Raw genomic sequence first — 18,668 nt, forward strand, 5'->3', positions numbered from 1 at the left:
AAAGGATAAACCTTGTTTATAACTGGACAGAGCTCTGTACGAGCTATACCTCTCTGCTACCAAAAAAAAAAAAAAAAAAAAAGGATCAATAGTTGATGTTTCTATTCAATATAAACTCCTATCCCAGACTTCATCAGCTACTCTATTGCTTTGCTTTACTTCCCCTCAGCGCCCCCCCCCCTTTTTTTTTTTTCTGGTATTACAAAGTGTATGTTTTAAAATTTGAACCATAATTACAAGCCATATAAAATGGGACTGCTTTCTAATTGCTGTTAAACATGCTGTTAATTGCTTTGCTTGTTGGGAGTCTGACAGTTCATCTCTTGGAATTAATTTGTTTCATTAAGGGCAGGTAAAACAGCACACTTGAGTGCCAGTCTGATTTGAATTTGGATTTGAAGGTATAGATAAATTAGTCCTAAATTCTTCTATAGACTTGAGAGAATCATGAGAGCAGTTTTCATGATCTTTTTATTGTCTGGACAAAATAGGGTGAAATTATCAGAACATATGAGTAATATTCACTCAGTACAACTGAGTTCTATATTTAAGCCTTTCAGAGAAATGATTGAAATGTTTCCTAAGTGCAGGATTTGTAGAGCTACTAAAGGCACACTATAAACCCACAGCAGGAATTAGCATAATATACAATCCTCTCGATACCAACATTAAGTTTATTGGGCCAAATTCTACTTGTTTTCCTCTTATACAACAGCTGTGGGAAAGACCTATGGGCTAAAATTGTCCCACTGAGTACAGAGCTAGCCCCCAATTTGAAGGAAATGTGCCTGAGCAGAGAATAAAAATCCAACAACAAAGCTAAAGTATGACCTAAACCATGAGAATTACAACTAGGAAATGTTTCTAAACTAACTATCAATAAGAACTGCAAAAACACTACGTGGTTACGAGTAGCTTTCAGCTAGGGAATGTAAAATCTTAAATGGCACAGATAACGTCAATCTGAATTACCGTTTTCAGAATGACACAGATGTTAGGATAAGGAAGCATAAATGGAAATTTAAGAGAAACAAATTCGGAACAGATGTCAGGAAGCATTTTTTTCATGCCGAGAATCACAAACGTGTGGAATGGCCTACCAGGCAAGATTGTTAAGGCAAAAGCACAGGGGACATTCGAGAAGTGATCAGATGGCATCATAGGGGAATTGAGTAGTAAAAAAGGAAATGAGCATGCATAAGGCAAGTGGTTTTAATTTAATCCCAAACAATGTCCATGTTCTTATGTTATTAATGCTTACATACTTACTTGGATAAACACACAGAATTCCTGCATTAAAGAAATGGCTAGAGTAACCACTTTGGAATTAAAAAATAAATAAATGAAGACAAATGAGCCTATATTTTTTCCCATTATGCCTTTAAAAATACCTTTTTTTTTTTTTCTTTCTTGTACAATTTATCTCTCTGTTCTATATTGGTAATCTTTAGCTGTTAGACATGTGGTTGTACAGGAACTTATGAATAACTCCAGGAGAGTTACTGTCACTTATCTTTTTAGGATGCTTCTCTCCCGAGTTCTATTTTTCACACAGTGCACAGGTGGAAAACAAGATTTACTTCATCTTATCTTTTGAGAAGAAGCAGATGTATAATGCCCAAAGCACCAGTCCCACACCGCTTATCTGCATAACATTGTGGTTTGCCTGCTCTGTTGATTTCAGTGGGACTCTTCATACGCCTTAAGTTCTATACAGTTATTTGTAGAATAGGTTTCAAACTGTCTTTGAATAACTAAAGTAGGACAGGTAGGTATCCCTCAAAATAAAGAGTAGTGTTCTCTTTTACAGACTTTATATATCAATGTAAAGAACTTTGAACCTTAAATGTGGGAAGGTGGAAACTAGAGATCCCAAAAGCCAGCTCCAGACTCTGAATGTGAGAATCTATATTTTACATCATCACTCTTTGCTGGCTTGAGTCCAATGGCAAATAAAGGAAAGATGAAAATGGAAAGTGGCTTAGAACCAGGTTTATGGACCCCCTTTTATTTGTTACCTCAGCACTGACAGTAGCTCTAGAAGTTCCTGTAGTCACACCATTTGTAGCCTACAGCACAAAAAGAATAGGCAAAATGCTTATTTTTCATTGCTCTGCCCATTTCTCTTCTGCTTCTCTGATGTTCTTGTTGTCCCACTTAGCATACAATCTCTGCATCACGTGGGTTAATGAGTAGAGGGCTATACAGGGCACTAATAGGAGTATTGGGCATCTCTAGGAGGTTGGTTCTAAAAACCCATGAGTTTCAGTTCTTTTTCAGCTTACTGCAAATTTCGCTTAAAAGTTTTTCTTAGATACAGAGCAGTTTGTCTCATCTGCATAATAATATCATTAAAATTCAATGTAAATGGGTTGCTTCTCCCCCCTCCTAACAGTGTTACTACAATAAACTAAAAAAAAAAAAACAACAAAAAACCTGGACCTCGTAAATGATGATTGAAAAGAGGGAGCAATTTTGTAGATTCCTTAGAACCACATCATCTCTGTGTGTAAATCGACACAGAGCTGTTGCAAACAATGGCAATTGATGTAAATAACATTCTGCTGCTTTCCTACTGGCTAGGTAGTGTTATACCGTCTGTTGCAGCATTATTGCTTGTGTTATCAGGATTTTAAGTTTGCAGACATAGGTATGTAATGGAATCCACCTGGTGGATAATTTAGTTTATGCCTTCCACTTTATATTAGCATCTAGTCTCATAAGTCCCTGACTTGTAAATTAATCAATTAAACATCAATTTTGTGTCATTTCCCTTTAAGCTGTTCCTATGTAATATTTGATCGGTATATATTTAAACCCCCTAAAGCCTAAACAAGTCATCACTTAGTCATTTAGAAGCAGACACAGAAAACTAAACAGTACAGTGTTAACTTATTTACTGTGGGCTGAAAATGTGTCCATGCTTATCTTTTTTATGTGCTTCTGACATAAAACCAGTTCACTAAGTCACATACTGAGAAATTCAATTGCAAACTGAGCTTAGTGATTCACTAGAATCATATGTAAATGTTAGCCATGCACTGTGTATAGATTAGGAACTTCATAGTAAGCGAGTTTTAAGAAAATAAAGCAAGAGAGCCAGGAGTTACTTTTGAAGGTTCTGTAGTTTAATCATAATCTCATGTTGATATTCTTATTTCCCTTGTGTTTGACAGTGGGTTGCAATTTTAAAATTGTATTTCAATTTTGGTTGTCAGTGTCTGAAACCAAATTACAGTGATCCATGGCCACGGTTTCTTAGTTATGTTACTATCAGTTAATTAACTCTTGCACAGTGCATACCAGGCATAGGCATTGCATAGAAAGACAACGAAGACATGTCCGTGTCAAGAAGGATAGACTGGGATTTTAAAAATAAGGAGATCTAGTGGGGTTCAGTATCAATTTCCCTTTGGCTTTTAATGAGAACTCTATACTTATTCTCTAGCCTTCTGTGGAAATCTCAGCTGTGCAGTAAAGGAACCTATGGCACTCTGTGGGATCCTGAGAGAGCAGCATGTTATCTTCTTGTACTGAAAGACCATGCTGAACATGCTTGGTAGTGATTTTACCAAACTAAACTATATGAGACTAGCTTACATCACAGGTAAGACAAAATTATTTAAAATGTTGAATGTGATTATTGATATACATCAAATATTTTGTTTTTGTTACATCATTGCTGCAACACACTTTTACGCTAGATCTTTACAAAGTCTTCTCAAGAATTTGTCAATAGGTGCTCAGAACAAGACTTTTATGCGATAGCTGTGCCTCTGGTGACTACACATGCTTTGCCTGAATTCTATGGATACTGCAGTTAAGACTCAGCGGCAACCTTAAAATAAGTAGATAACACCTTTTTCAAGGAAGAAGCCTATTATTCCTGAGACAATAGGAACAATGGGCTAGACTTTCTGAGCTACATCTTGCCAAAGACACATCCCAGGATGAATCTGAAGTACATCAAAAAAGCAGTAGGACTTAAATAAATGTATTCATTAACGTCGAGCTGACACATTAGAGGCAACCTCATTTTATTTGTTTGAAAGTACCTTCAATTTTAAACCAGTTCTATTTCAATGATTTTGAACACAAAGGAATATTCTTATGAGTAGCATGATATTTTGAATAATGGAATATAATTCCATCAGCACTGTGTTCTCTTGTTATTTATTACTCTACTAAATTATATACAACTGAAGACAACCCGTTTATAATGAGATATCTGATGATTTATTTTTTGCAAAAAATATTAGCTTTATTATTTATTAATTCTAGCAGTATTCCTCAGTGTATACCCCATAAATATTAACATATCTGATGTCTTGTAAAGATCCAATGAAAGTAATAGCATTGTGCCAGATGTATAGGGAAGATTTGACATCTCATTTTATGTAGTTGATCTGCTATAGCTTACAGTATCAAAGAGTACAATTAATTAAGAACTTGTCAAAAACAGTGCTAATGTAAGGATATTCGGAGCTTTGCATTTGGACTAAAAATACTGTTCAGCTGTGAACATTATTATAGACATATTATGTTGGAAGAATGCATTTTGTTTGCCCCAAAGTGCTAAATAAATTATAAAATTGCCTTTAAATGCTTGTATTACTGAACAAATGCCCACTAAAAATATTCTGAGAACAGCATGAGGATGCTGAGACACCCTGTGAAGTCATATCATAAATTCTTCTCTTAAAAAATGTTTGTGCTGGATATTATTTTAAGTAATACGAAAATAACAACACTACCTACTTACACTGTTAAAAAACAGGTCAGATAGCTGTACATGAGGCCTTAAGAATACAGCTGTTGTCTGGAACTCACAAAGATCATCTGGCATTTTAACTTACCAGAAGATTATTATTCAAGGCTGGTTTATCTCACACCCCCCAAATCCTTTACATTTGTGCTGATGGTCTTTTTGTAGAGTCTGAGTATGATGTAGAGGTATTTCTTTTAAGCTTGTTATATTTTTGGTCTTGCTAAGAGCATGACAATCACTTTTGGTTTGATGCATATGATTAAATACTGTGCTGCTTTTTAAGTATTTTCACAGTAAATTTAAAAATAGTCTTGTCATTTTCCTAGGTGTTCTCTTCAGATGGAGTAATTTATCTGTTACATTACATTTACATTGTAAATATGTTGCATTAATGCTGAGATCATGAAGATTTAGAGAAACTTGATGTTTAGCCATGTTTGCAGAGTACAGGTAAGCTTGAAGCTCTCAAAGAAGGCACATTGTAATGACCTCATAAATGCAATTTAAACACGATCCTAATAATTTATGAGGTCTGCTCTGGAAGTAATGCCTCCTATTTCATTATGTTGGCCCACAGAATCAGAGGTGAATGTTAATGGTATGATGGTAGAAGTTGAACCTTCCAATCAATATGCTGTTGCATATTCTTACCATGTGACAAATGGCAGCAGGGGTGCAGTCTGTCCAAAGGGCACCTGACATGGAAGTGCGAATGAAGCAAAGGTGTGTCATTGAATTCCTCCAAATGGAAAAAATGACATTAAATGAAGCTTGCTGAATGTTCATGGACATCAAACAGTGGATGTGAGCACAGTGAGCTGGTGTGTGGTGTGTTTCAGCAATGGTGACAGTGATGTGAAAGACAAGCCATGTTCCAGACAGCTATGCACAGCTGTCACACCATGAAATGAAGAAAGTATCAATCACCTTATCTGCGCAAACTGGCAGATTGCCACCAGGGAACTGTGTACAGAGCTGAGTATTTGCTTTGATGCATTGGAAAAGATGGTGGTAATGTTGGAATATCACAAAGTTTGTGCTAGGTGGGTCCCAAAAATGCTCACACAAGAAGAGAAAAAACATCTTTACGCAACTTTGTCAGGACCTATTGAATATGAGAAAGAAAGGGACAGTTTCCTGGGTCACATCGTTACTGGTGATGTTGATGGTGATTACACCGCTACAAGCTGGAGTTAAAACAGTGGTGCATTGAGTGACCACATTTGAATTCCTTGCTGAAGAAAAAGTTCAAGACACAATCCTCAGTAAGGGTGATCCTTCTGGATTTCCTGGAACTCAGACAAACCATTAATTCTGACTGCCGACTAAGCTGAAGGCTCAAAATTCCTGTCGTGCCAGTGAATAAGACAACCTTTCTTTTTTAATGTGATAGAACCAGGCCCCATATTGGTTTGAAGATCATAGAGCACATAGCCAGTGTTGGCTGGACTGTCCTACCACACCCACCCTATGATCTGGATTTGGTGCCTTCTGTCTTCCATTCAGGCCAATGAAAGATGGACTGTGTGGGCAACATTTTTCTAGCAATGACACCACCATAGTGGTTGTGAAACAGTGGATCACCTCTGCTGGTGCAGATTTTTATGAGCAAGGTGTGCAGGCTCTTGTTCATCACTGGCAAAAAATGCATAGCTAACGGTAGTGACTATGTTGAAAAATAATATTTTGTGGCTGAGAATTTGCTCTATCAAACAGTGTTATAGTGCTCCTTGTATCTGTTCTGTGTTCCGTGGAAATAAATAGGAGGTATTATTTTTGGAGCAACCTAGATATAATATAAGTTGATATTTGCTTTATATCTTTTTTTTTTTTTTTTTTTTTTTTTTTTTTAACAGCTTGAGATAGGTAAGCCAGCTGAATGGTCATAGTCCGTGAGTGGCGGGGAGTGAAGACTCCTGTATATGCACTAGTTATGCCTGGTTGACTGTTTGCAGGTTTCCTGGTAGGTAACTTGATAACAAAGGAACAATAGGAAAAAAAGAGAAATCTCAGATCATCCTCAAGGTTCTGGCTATAACTAAAGACTTTCATGGCAAATATTCTGGAAGGTGTCACATTTCATTTCTTTACAGAGTTTTCCAGGAAACAAAGACTCCAGTCATATTTTGGTAAGGTACGCTCTTATTTTTTCTCTTTATTTTGTAATGTAGCGTACTTCCAGATGTGTTTGAAGCCAGTGTAAAACTGGTGAATCCAAGAAGGCTTACTTGAAAGCTTCAAAGGTAAACAGAATGCACAAATATGTGGCATTACGTTTGTGAAGATCTATGCCTGTATGTTTTGTGTTGATTGTGGCTTCTCTTATCATCTCTTCTGTTTTCATTAGAGAACAGGCTGTGACTTTGGCTTCTTGCCACTATCTTCTGGAAAGGCTGATGCTGTAGAGATAGTATGGCCGTCACATATATCTTCATGTGTGCAGCATAGAGAGGGACTCAGATGACATTTGTATCCTGCATTGGAAAAATTATGCTGAATTTGCTTGCTACAGCTGATATTAACTCAACAACAAAGCAGAATTTCAGCATAATACAACATCAGGGTCACACTATTTCTGTATTGTTACCTAAAGAGCCTTACATAAGTGAATTATTACTCATCTTTGACATAATACAACAGAGACATTTAGTAATTCTTTAAAACTTTTGAATCCCAGATAGTTCAGATCTGTTATGTATTTATTAGAGCAAAGGTGGAAAGAAACAATGTAGCATATACACATAGGGTGTATGCAGGAAAATATTTATATATAGATTATATAAATATCTAAATTAGATAACAGCTGCAAACTGTTTATATTTTAAAGCATGAAGCTCAAATTGAGACACAGTGATCATTGAAAGCGGGCAATGCAACCTGGAAATGCACTGGCTGGAATGGAACAGCTCATTACTAATATGAGACAGAATCTATGCATAAAAATCAAGCAAAGAAAGTTCAATGTTTCTTAGGCATTATTGAGATGCCAATCAGTGCTGCATGTGTCTGGAATTCTAAATAATTTCCTGGATGTATTTATTCCATATTGTTGGTATAAAATATCAGCTGATAAATTCTAGGGCTCTCCAAAAGCATGTGTGTGTCTGCTACTGAGCCATTGTCAGTCCTTTGACAAAGGCGTCATGTCAAATGACTGCCAGTTGACTGAGTTCCAGATGGTCACCTGCTTTCTTGGGAGAAAAAACATTCTTGTGGACTTGTTCTGGACACAGCAGACTAGAATTTTTTTTTTCTGCTGAGCAGTAATTTCCTCACAGCCCATGCATAGCATTGTGCTAACCCTACTCAGGGAGTTTGACATTGTTTTGGTGAAGTAAAATTAAGAATTAAGAACTACTTCTATCAGGATGCAGCTTCCAGTCGCCATTTTTATTTGCTTGTACATCTTCATTTCAGAGCAGCCTACTCCAGCCTGGTGCAAAGCTGCTTAGTCCTGTAATCTATTTGTCTACGTTTTGTAATATTTTTCTGTAAATTCTATGTCCAGTGGATAGAATTTACCTCAGGAAAAATAACCCAGGGATAAAAGTGTTTTGTGTATGTTTGACATGAAACATAGTGGGAAATCAGGGCAAAGATGAATTACATTAGAGGGAGTTATACACTTTTCCCCAGATCAAAATAAAAAGGGGATTGGTTTAATCTGTTTTAAAAATAAGAAATCTGTAATAAAGTATAATGTGAAACCAGAAGTATACTGTATTGTGATAGTTTAGAGACTAGAAGAATTCTACTATACCTATCTTTTTCAGTTGCATATATATATATGCATGTATATATACATATATATTTTGTATACCTTATGAAAGATTTATTTATTTTTTTAAATATTGTTTTAGAAAGTCTCTGTATTTTTGACCTTGATTTTCGCATTGCATGCTGCTAGACCAATATCCAATCTGATCAGCATAGTGGTGGACCTGAGAATCGAGATTTTGTACAGGTACTCTTTGCCTGTACTCTGTCCAAACTGAAGGTTAAACTTGATGTGTTAAGAGTGACAAACTGAGGATCTTGTACCAACAGAGCAATATTAATATATGAAATGCATGAGTTATTTTAGAATGCATTTAAATTGCTCTTCAAATAGTATTCAAATATTTATTTTTTCGGTTTTTTTTTGTTTCAGCAAGAGGAGACCATTATGATTATTTGGGCATCTGAGAGAATTGTGGCAGGAAATGTAAGTATAATATTAATATCCAGTAGATATTTGTTAACTGATATTGTTGAGCACAAAATAAGCTTGATTAATATGCGTCTATTTAGCCTGTTTAAGAATTACATATCAAAGGATAAAACATTCATATTTGGTACAAAGAATGAGGCTCTAGCTGTATCAGTATCAGTATAATTACATTTTTAATCTTTTCTCTTGAGTATCTCAACTTTCTTTGGTGTCTGGGATTAAACTTTTTAAAAAGAAATAATTAATATCCACATTTGAGTTTGTGAAAACTTTCACCTGAATTTGTGTGCATAATAGAAGAAAGTCTGAAAAAAGAATGTTAGCTCTTTTCATATTTAAAGAGTTGAATAGGATGCAAAAAATAGCCATATACTGAGTTTATTTTGTGATCACTTACTATACAAATTAGAGCGAAATTATTGGGGTCTATTTGGCAGAAATTGGTAACATTACGCAAGGCAGATAAATATGGGTAGAGATGAATCTAGCCAAAAAAAAAAAAAAAAAAAAAAAAAAACAACCCAAAAAAACAGTCATGGATGCAGATGTCCCTGCTGAAGTTTTTGCACCTGGGCCATTTGGTTTCCAAACTGACCTCATGACTGGCCACAATGGCTGACTTCTCTTCAAGAGCCAAAAGAGGAAGAGCTTAAGTGGGTCCATATGGCACACAACAATCGGCAGCAAAGATGCACTGCCAACTTGGTATTGCAACTACAGTTTGTATTTCAATGTGCTGTGGAATTGGTTCACTATTCACAGAAGAGCAAGTACTGCCAGTAGCTTAATCTATGAATTTATCTAATTATGTCCTAAAAGCACTGGAGAACTGCAGTATGATTTCAGATGTTGTGTGATGAAGCCAAAGTCAATTTAACCTGAACTGTGCACATTCCTATCTAGAATCAAGAAGTTGAGCTTCCCTTATCTATAGTGACAGAAAATGTTGTATTTTACTGTATTCTAGGAATCAGAATATACCATCAGTTGACTTTTAGGATTTAGAATGATAAAGTTTACAAATATAGTATCAAACATGATTATCTGTGACCTTGAAAGGCTTCTTGTTTTTCTTTTCCACTCTGGACTTCATAACAGAATTTATTTTAAAAACAATTATGCACATCTGAGATGAGTAAAAGACCTTTGATATAATTGCTGTGAAGCTAGAAAATCAGATGATATTACTGTAAAATCCTTGTAACAGCCTAGGCAATAACTTGACTATGTTTGAGCGCTACAGCTCTGTTTGTTCAGTGGTTGTTCATTATGTAGTTTTATTGGTTATTTTTCCCTTTTATCCCTTGTTGGTAGAGGGTACTTAACTATTTATGAGTCTCTCCAACGGTGAAGTTTCTATTTCCTGGCTAGAATCCTAAGTGAGAGGAACTTAATGGTACAGGGTAGTGACCATCTGCGTGTATTTGTTCTATTGTGATATCTAGAAAAAGATTTATATATGTGAGTCATTCTTTCTACCTGAAAGCAGGTGTAAACATAGTTTGGATAGTACATTGCCTTGTGACTGTGGTGTTCTTGTTGACTAATGGTAGATATGAATCAAACACATATTTGCATTTGATAACCCATACAGACACCTGTTCCTAAGATTATACTTAAACTAGTTGTACTTAAGGTTAAGGGAATTTCTTTAAATGGTGACTTTCTGGAGATACTGATTCTGCTTAGACATGCTGTGGTAGTATTTGAAGTACCAGTGGAAAATACAAGGCTGTATCGTATTGCCAAAAATACTCAGCAGATGTAGAGATAGTTTTCCATCAGCTTACTGGATTACGAACTATGAGCCTAAAAAAAAATATGCAATGGTTAATAATATTCTAATTACTTTTGATAACTAAGTAGTATTTATTCTGAAATTTTCTAACATAGAAAACTATTCCCACCTTCCCTATTTCCAGAAGATATCACTACCACTTTATTTTTATAAAGTTCCACTTTTTTTTACCTGTATGTTACTGACATAAGCTCACATTTAATTTTTTCATGCTGTCCCTGAGATATTTTAGCATTAAATCTTTTCATCTTTACATAGAAATCGTTTCCAAAAATCTGCACTTCTGAACTATGAGTGTGTAAACCTGCATAGTCAACCTTTTACTGAGCTGCTGTAAAGAACAGTTGTAAAATAATTTTATATACAAATCCTATGCAGTCATGCTGATTACATGTTTATCTGGAATGGGAAATTTGGACTCACTGTTTTTTTATAACAAATTTAATAGCCCTCATGCTGCCATCAAATTTTCTCTGAAATACTTCTGTACCTATAGTGCTCTCTGAAGTACTCTGTAAAATCTAAAAAAAAAAAAAAAAAAAAAAAAAAAAAAAAAAAATCCCATAGCCTTCAAGTTACAGTACATAGAAGCAACTGCTGTAAAAAAAAAAGCAGTCAATCCGAACACATGAGAATGTTTGTAACAGAGAACCAAGTCATCAGACATCACTACGTGTGCCTCAGTAGAGCTCATACCTATCTTAATATTAATTCAACAAAGCTGTTCTCCTTGGAAAGGCAAATATAATTTTGAAAGAAGCGATTTTAATCCAGGAAGAAACTTTACTGATTATATGCAACTCACTGTAACATTCGTTTTAGGAATCGACATGGAAAATCGTTAAGCAATTATAATTTGTATGAACAAGACTTGGCCTTGAAAGAAGCTTTCCCATAAGATACTTATCTATGCTTTAATCATGCCCAATCTTGATCAAGTCATAATGAGAAATAAATTCCCTACAGTAAAAAAATTCACCAACTGAATTGTGCTAAAACCAGCGCTGGGGAAAAGAACACAGATGGTTGACATGTCTCACTATGACCACCGTAAGTTCACTCTGCCAGCGAGAGAAAACCATGGAAAATCCTGGAATATTATGTACTTTTTTTGTGTGAAATTCCCTGATGATATTAAACAATCATTGCACACCACACACCTCAATGATCTAATGCAGATGATCAAGTGTAGATAAAAGCAAGGAATATCCACTTTACGGGTAATGTTCCTCACAAACTAGTCACTTCTCAGATCTTTAAGTTTTCTAAAGATGATAATGAACTTCGAAGTTCTTAATTTGAGCTGATAACAGCACTCAGTAATTCTGTTTTATTAACTAGTCTTGTTTTGGTTTGCAGACAGCAAACTTGTCCACAAAGTACTCTTCATCCTCTTTAAAAGAAGGTGACTCCTACCCAAATAACTCTGTGCCATGAACATCTTCCACTTTTATTCTGTGATTTTAATCATTAAAATCCTAAAAACATTTAGCAATTCTATAAAACTAAGGTACTTTCTTCCCTATGGCCTCCAGCACTGTGGAAAATTGACTGTCCTTTTCTGTCCTCAATGGTAGCTCTGGAAAGAGTTGATGTTGCTGTACCTCATCCAGAGTCCTCTTTTGTCTGACGTAAAGGATGCCATTTCTGGAAGGAGATTTAGGTTGTGGGAAGGGAGATAATCCATGAAACTGAATGCTTTGTACACAGGGGTAAATAGAGGTATCCCTTGAAGACAATCTGTTCCATTCAGCGATGTACAACCAGTGCAGAAGGAGCTCTGTTGGCTCAGAGCTGAAGGAGAGCAGATGAGCAAAATTTGGGCTGCAGGAAATTGACTTTGTTTGATACCACTGAGAAGTGTGTGCATTTTGGTCTCCTCTGAGAAACAAATTTAAGGAAGTTCTTTGACCTTGATAGTAATCTTTCTTAGCTTTTGCTTCCCCAGCAACCCTCACCTCTTGTAAAAGGAATCACTATGCATCTGGAAAGGGTAATTGTAATGAGCAGCACTGGATTCACAATGGGATCTCACAGAAATATGGTAGTAATCTGAGAACCAGCCCTAGTTTGAATAGATACAAGAATATTTTGTGGTGTTATGTTCATTGCTTTATCAGCTTGCAGGGAAAAGTTTTCCATTTTCTTTTGTGTATGTGTGTGATTTCAGTATCAGGCAATGTGGACAATATTTCATTTTCTAACATGTAAATGCATGGGTTGATGGAAAGAGAGTTTGTCCATTTGTAAAAAGTGTTGGGAGGGTCTAAGTGCTTTCTTCTTTTAAGTGGTGGTTGAGGGTCATTTGTTTATTCATCTAGCAGTGTTAGTCAACAATTGTAATCTTGAATAAGTACAGCATGGCTCTTTTATAATTATCATTGGAGAGGGTTCAGTGTCCTAAGAAACTGTTTTCTTGAATTGTGTGTTAAGATACTTGCTGCATATTTAAGACTGAGACTGGTTCAGATCCTAAGCAGCTCTTCAAAGACCATGGAAACTTGTACAGCGGTAGAAGAAACAATTAAGTGCGCAAATAGTTCTTAATGTACAGGCACCCATACCAAAGTCTGTGTATACTTATTTATAGTTCAGAACTTTCAGTAGCTTTATGTACCTTTTGCTCTTTGTGGACTTTGAGACAAAGAACAGCTATAAAATAGCTTGCTAAAGTATTTCTTTAGCATAAGTTTTAAAGAAAAAAAAAAAGTTAAGCAGTCTCACAGAATGTTCTGCAAAGTAACTAGAATCTCAGTCCAAGTATTTCTACCAGCAGTTTATGAGCTTTGTCCGTTGTCACCGTGGTAGTACCATCCTGACCTTTCCTCAGACCATCTGGTATGCCTTTTGAATAGATGTTGCTGCTAACAATGCCCTGGTTCAAGCTGATCCTGGAGTGCAATTTAGGCATTGTTCACCAATGATTAATCAAGAAGAGGTTACATAATGAAGTCAGCATTAAAATGTATGGGCATGTGGCAAATCAGATTGAATGGCAATATCTCAGAATATATAGCATCATATTGTTGGGTTTCTTTTGTGGTTTTCACTCTCCTGGGGATCTGAGTATAGACTCTGATATGCTGAAAGCTCTGTTTATTTTACATTTTAAATGATTAGTGGAAGATTAAACTTTCATGCTAACTGAAAAATATAATGAAAATGCTAAATTCTGGGCTCCCTATCTAAATATTATTAGCTTTTACATGATGTATTTGGTTCTTTTGTTCTTGCTGACTCACAGTCCGTAGTCTTTCTTGTGTTAATGCATTTTAATCCCCTGTATAGAATCTCTCGACAAAAAGACATTTTGATATAGTAATGGAAGGGAGAAGAAGAAATATCCTAAACAGAGAAAATGATGCAGGGTTATTATTTTTAGCTACTTTCATGAAATATAAATGCTATCAAGAGCAGTGAAGAGATGAATTAGAAAAAATGGCTGTAATTTTTCAATTGCAGAAGGGAAGTTAAAGCTAAAAACTATATACATTAGGTACAAGTGATGCAGTATACATGTGCATTTTATGCTTACTCATATTTGCTTCTGTCCTGCATTAAGGTCAAGCCCAGTTACTGCAAATTTCCAAACAAACCTCTGAATTCCAGGGTGGAGGAAACAAAGTAAACCTGTAGATGTGTGGATTCTATCTACAACCTTGCTCTATTTTTAAAGTGTCTAAAAGTTCTCAGGCATGAATTTTTTTTAAATAGCACTATTATCCAAATGATTATAGATGCAGATTTTCCAGACTAGTAGTACCCCCTCTAAAAAATATCAACAGATACTTGCAAAAGACTACCTATTTCTAATCTGCAAAAGGTTTGAATTGACCAAATACTTGTCTTTACAGCAGAAAGCCTCTATCTTTGTAGCTATTTAGAAGTAATGGAAATGCTAGTTGTTGCAAATGCAAATTCTGGTGAGTGAGTCAATGGATCTTAATTTGGGGTGTGGGAAGAAAGAAACAGGGGAAACGAAATTTACTCCTTTCATTTCTGTTGTGGACTAGATTGTTACTGCTGAAGGACACCTGATTCTCTTTCAGTTATCTAGTTGGATGCATAACTAGAATTGGAAAAAAAAAAAAAAAAAAAGAGAAAGCAATATCCTTTCCTGCTGTTATTTCAAGGAGTAAGTGGAGTGATTGGAAAGTATGGTTCTTCCCTTAAAACAGCACATCTGATGTTTTTACTCAAGGAGGGCCAAGAGATTGAACCATGTCACAGAAAGTCCAAGATACAATAAATAATACACTTTTAGATCTCTGCTATTTTTTTCTAAGTATAGCCTTCCATTGACTTTCACTAAAATTTTCCTGAACTTTCCACTCTGAGACATCTGCAAAACATTTTAATCATTAAAAGATAAAATCCTCAGGCTGTACATATCCCAAATCCAAAGCAATATGAATTTTAGTTAATATATCTTATTCCAAGAAATATTTTTCATGTAATCCTTCATGAAAGACTTAGTTGTTGGATGTGAGATTCCATCTTCTTTAATATGCAGCAAAAACCCAGCATGTTTTATTCAACGAGTCAGATCAGTAGTGTATTCAGACTATAAATTTGTACATTATGTACAGATAAAAAAAATACAATGCTAAGAAACTGGAAAAGAAATTTCCAGTTGAATTTTTTTTGTTTGGGTTTATAAAAATAACTGTGGTGCATCAATTACTCCCTATTGCCATGGATACAAGCAATACTTTATTATATAACTGTACAGCTGTGCTCGGCTCTAATATGAAAAACAGACTTTTTTCATCTTTCCATTTCATAGTTACTGAACTGAGATAATAACATCTCCTTTTGCCTATGAATGTATTCCATTCCTTTACCATTCTCGGAAGTATTATTGATTAGAATTTCATTAAGGCATTTATAATAAAATCTATAGTGAATGTTCCTGCTCTCCTTCAAAGATACTGCTGTTGAAGGTCGTTTTGTTACATACAAGGGCTGCTCTGAAAGTAATGCCTTCCATTTCATTATGTTGACCTACAATGTCAGAGGCAGATGTTGGTGGTATGGCAGTAGAGGCTGAACCTTCCCACCAATATTCCGTTATATTTTGTTGCCATGTGACAAATGGCAGCAGAAGGGCAGTCTGACAAAATGTCTGACTTGGGAGAGCGTATGAAGCAAAGATGTGTCATTGAATTCCTCCATGTGGAAAAAATGACACCTGTTGACATGGATTGAAGCTTGCTAAATGTTCTGGAGACCAAACAGTGGATGTGAGCACAGTGAGGCTGATGGGTGATGTGTTCCAGCAGTGACAACAACAATGCAAAAGACAAGCCATGTTCATGACTGTAATGCAGATTTACCCAAGCATGGTATACAGAATCTTGTTCATCAGTGGTTAAAATCCATAGCTGATGGTGATGACCACGTTGAAAAATAGTGTTTTGTAGATGAGAATTTGATCTATCAATGAATGTTATTGTGCTCTTTCTATCTGTTGTAGTTTCTATGGAAATGAAATGAATGGTTGGCATTACTTTCAGAGCAACCAACTTATTACACACACAACACAGTTATGGACCAGATGAGTAAAATTAAGGTTAAAAGGTCAGGCATTCAATGATTGTAGAACATCCAAATTAAGGCTATATTGTTCATTTGTGCTGTGTTACCATCTTAAATCAGATAAGTGCTTATTTCAAGCTGTTTAAGAAACAATAATTCTGGAAAAAAATATAAATCTGGTCTAATTTTGACAAGTATATAATTCTGGTTGGCTTTTTTTTTTTTTTTTTAATTGTCAATGCAGTTTAGAAACCGAATTAAACATTTCTTCACAAGCCTGGATGGTAATGTTTCCATTCTACAGCTATGGATCTGAGATCTTTGCTGTAAGATTTACACATCTGTAAATTGTTCAATTAAGCCTCTCTGTGATCTGATCTCTTGCAATACATGACTAAATGTGGTATTTGAAATGTTAACAGCCTTTTCCTGCAGACCTCTCTCAGAGCTTGAGCTCATGCTGAAACTGAGCTTCTGAAGTGGTGGAGCATGCAACTAGTAATGTAATCTAGAAAATTAGGCTTATAAAAACAGAGCAAAGCTTGCTAATCAAGATGCAACATACAGGCCTGTTGTACAAAAGCAGGACAACGCAGTTCTTGAGCAACTACCCTATACCTTCGGTTTGATCATCCTCACTACTGTTCCATCCTCTCAATTTTCACTGCTATTAAAATTCCCTTTATTTTCTAATATGTGACTGTTTATACTTGATCTACACCTCTCATCTGTGTGATAGATTTCAGCTATGGTAGCATATGTGTGGGTTATTATCTCTTGGCTATGTTAGCTATAATGTTTGAATGGTCCTCACTGAATTAAATTACTGTAGTGATATTTTGATATCATTGGTGATAAACGGAGTCCTTATAGAGTAAGTGCTTATAAAGTAGAGTTCGGAGAAGACCTTGTCCAGAAGACTTTACAACCAAGAATGTATATTGAAACAATAATGAACTTTTACATCTATTTATTTATTTAGTTATGACAAGCTACATGGCTGGTTAAGGTTTTTGTGAACGTCAATTTATGTCTTCATACATCAGAAGAAATAGTTACATATACCTGACGGCTTTATGTTAATGTGACTGTGTTGCTATAGAGGTCAGTAGAAACTTTAATTGAAGAATCTTGATTTCAGTTACTAGTCCTTTTTGCTAAGTCACTGGGCTTGTATGGGGGGAGGGTCTGTTCTGAAGTGCCTGCTCTGGCCCAGCCTGCTCTGACGATGAGGGTTGCTGCAGTGCCATTACATTTTGTATTGAGCAAGGCAGGAGATCTCTTCTCCTGGCGCTGCTGTTAGGGAGGGACTAAGGCTGCTTTGGGTTATCATTTATTTCTTTCCTCTTGTAAATCTTGTTTCAATTTCAAGTGCCCAGATCCCTAAACTAAGTATGTTAACTAAAGGTAAACTTTAGTGTTTTTGAGATCTTTTAGGTTTCAGAGGCTTTTGTTTTTTTCTTCCCTGTGAAGCTGATGACTAATAGTTGCAAACCCCTCACCCCACTGTAGTTGAAGGGATAAAATGTGTGGAAGATTTGTCCTTCCAATGTCACCTTATTAGAAAGAACTAAACACAAAGCAGGTGTTAGTTTGAAGCCACGTTTTAAAGCACACGTTGTGGATCTGAGAGTTGTTTTTAGCACATAATAGTTTGCTGCAATTAGACACCAGCATTATCACTTCAATTAGCCTTGGGCATAATCTTTCGTCTCCTATTTAGATCACACATCAGCACCAGTAGTTCATGCTGCACTTGTAAGTAATATACACCAAATTTATTCCACTGTTTCATTTGTTCCATTTTACACACTATTTAAAATGTTTCATTTTACACAGAATAATTATTCATATATTAATTGTTCACTTGTCTTTCCTTCAGTGATTTATCTGATTTTGTAGAATACAAGTCTGTATGTTACTGGCTTCCAATTCTGTTACACACTAAACAAAGCCATTATGAATCCTGTTTATAATGGTGCCATTAAAAATGATATGCTGTCAAGAATATCTCATAATGATGGTAGAGAATGTGTATTTTCAAAGATATTTAATGACTATATGGTTTTAAAACTGCAATGGAATACTTTTAATGGATTCCAATATAATAAATCAATCATGACTCACTTGACTTAGCTGCATTATATCTGTTCTAACTGTGTATTATGAAAAACTGCACAGCTGACACTGGAATATTTCCTCCCTCCCAGCCTTTACGCATTGTTTGGGTTTAGATCATATATATGTATTTATTTGAAATATCATTTGCTAGATGATATTTTTTTTTCCACCAGGTTTGCTATGTAGTTAAATAGGAACAATACAAAGCAAAGTGCAATTTTAATTCGAAGTGA

General features: G+C 35.5%; 1 protein-coding gene across 1 annotated transcript in view; it reads left to right on the forward strand.

The window, feature by feature from the left end:
* The window catches only part of TOX3 (TOX high mobility group box family member 3), a 245,318-nt gene that overhangs the window by 91,592 nt on the left and 135,058 nt on the right, over nt 1-18,668 (forward strand). Inside the window, exons 5-8 of the mRNA XM_046899430.1 lie at nt 3,449-3,607; nt 5,095-5,218; nt 6,625-6,902; nt 8,919-8,972. The gene's annotated coding sequence lies outside the window, so the exon portion shown is untranslated. The remainder of the gene's footprint in view (nt 1-3,448; nt 3,608-5,094; nt 5,219-6,624; nt 6,903-8,918; nt 8,973-18,668) is intronic.

The sequence above is a fragment of the Gallus gallus genome, chromosome 11, assembly GCF_016699485.2.
Source record: "Gallus gallus isolate bGalGal1 chromosome 11, bGalGal1.mat.broiler.GRCg7b, whole genome shotgun sequence".
Taxonomy (NCBI): Eukaryota; Metazoa; Chordata; class Aves; order Galliformes; family Phasianidae; genus Gallus; species Gallus gallus.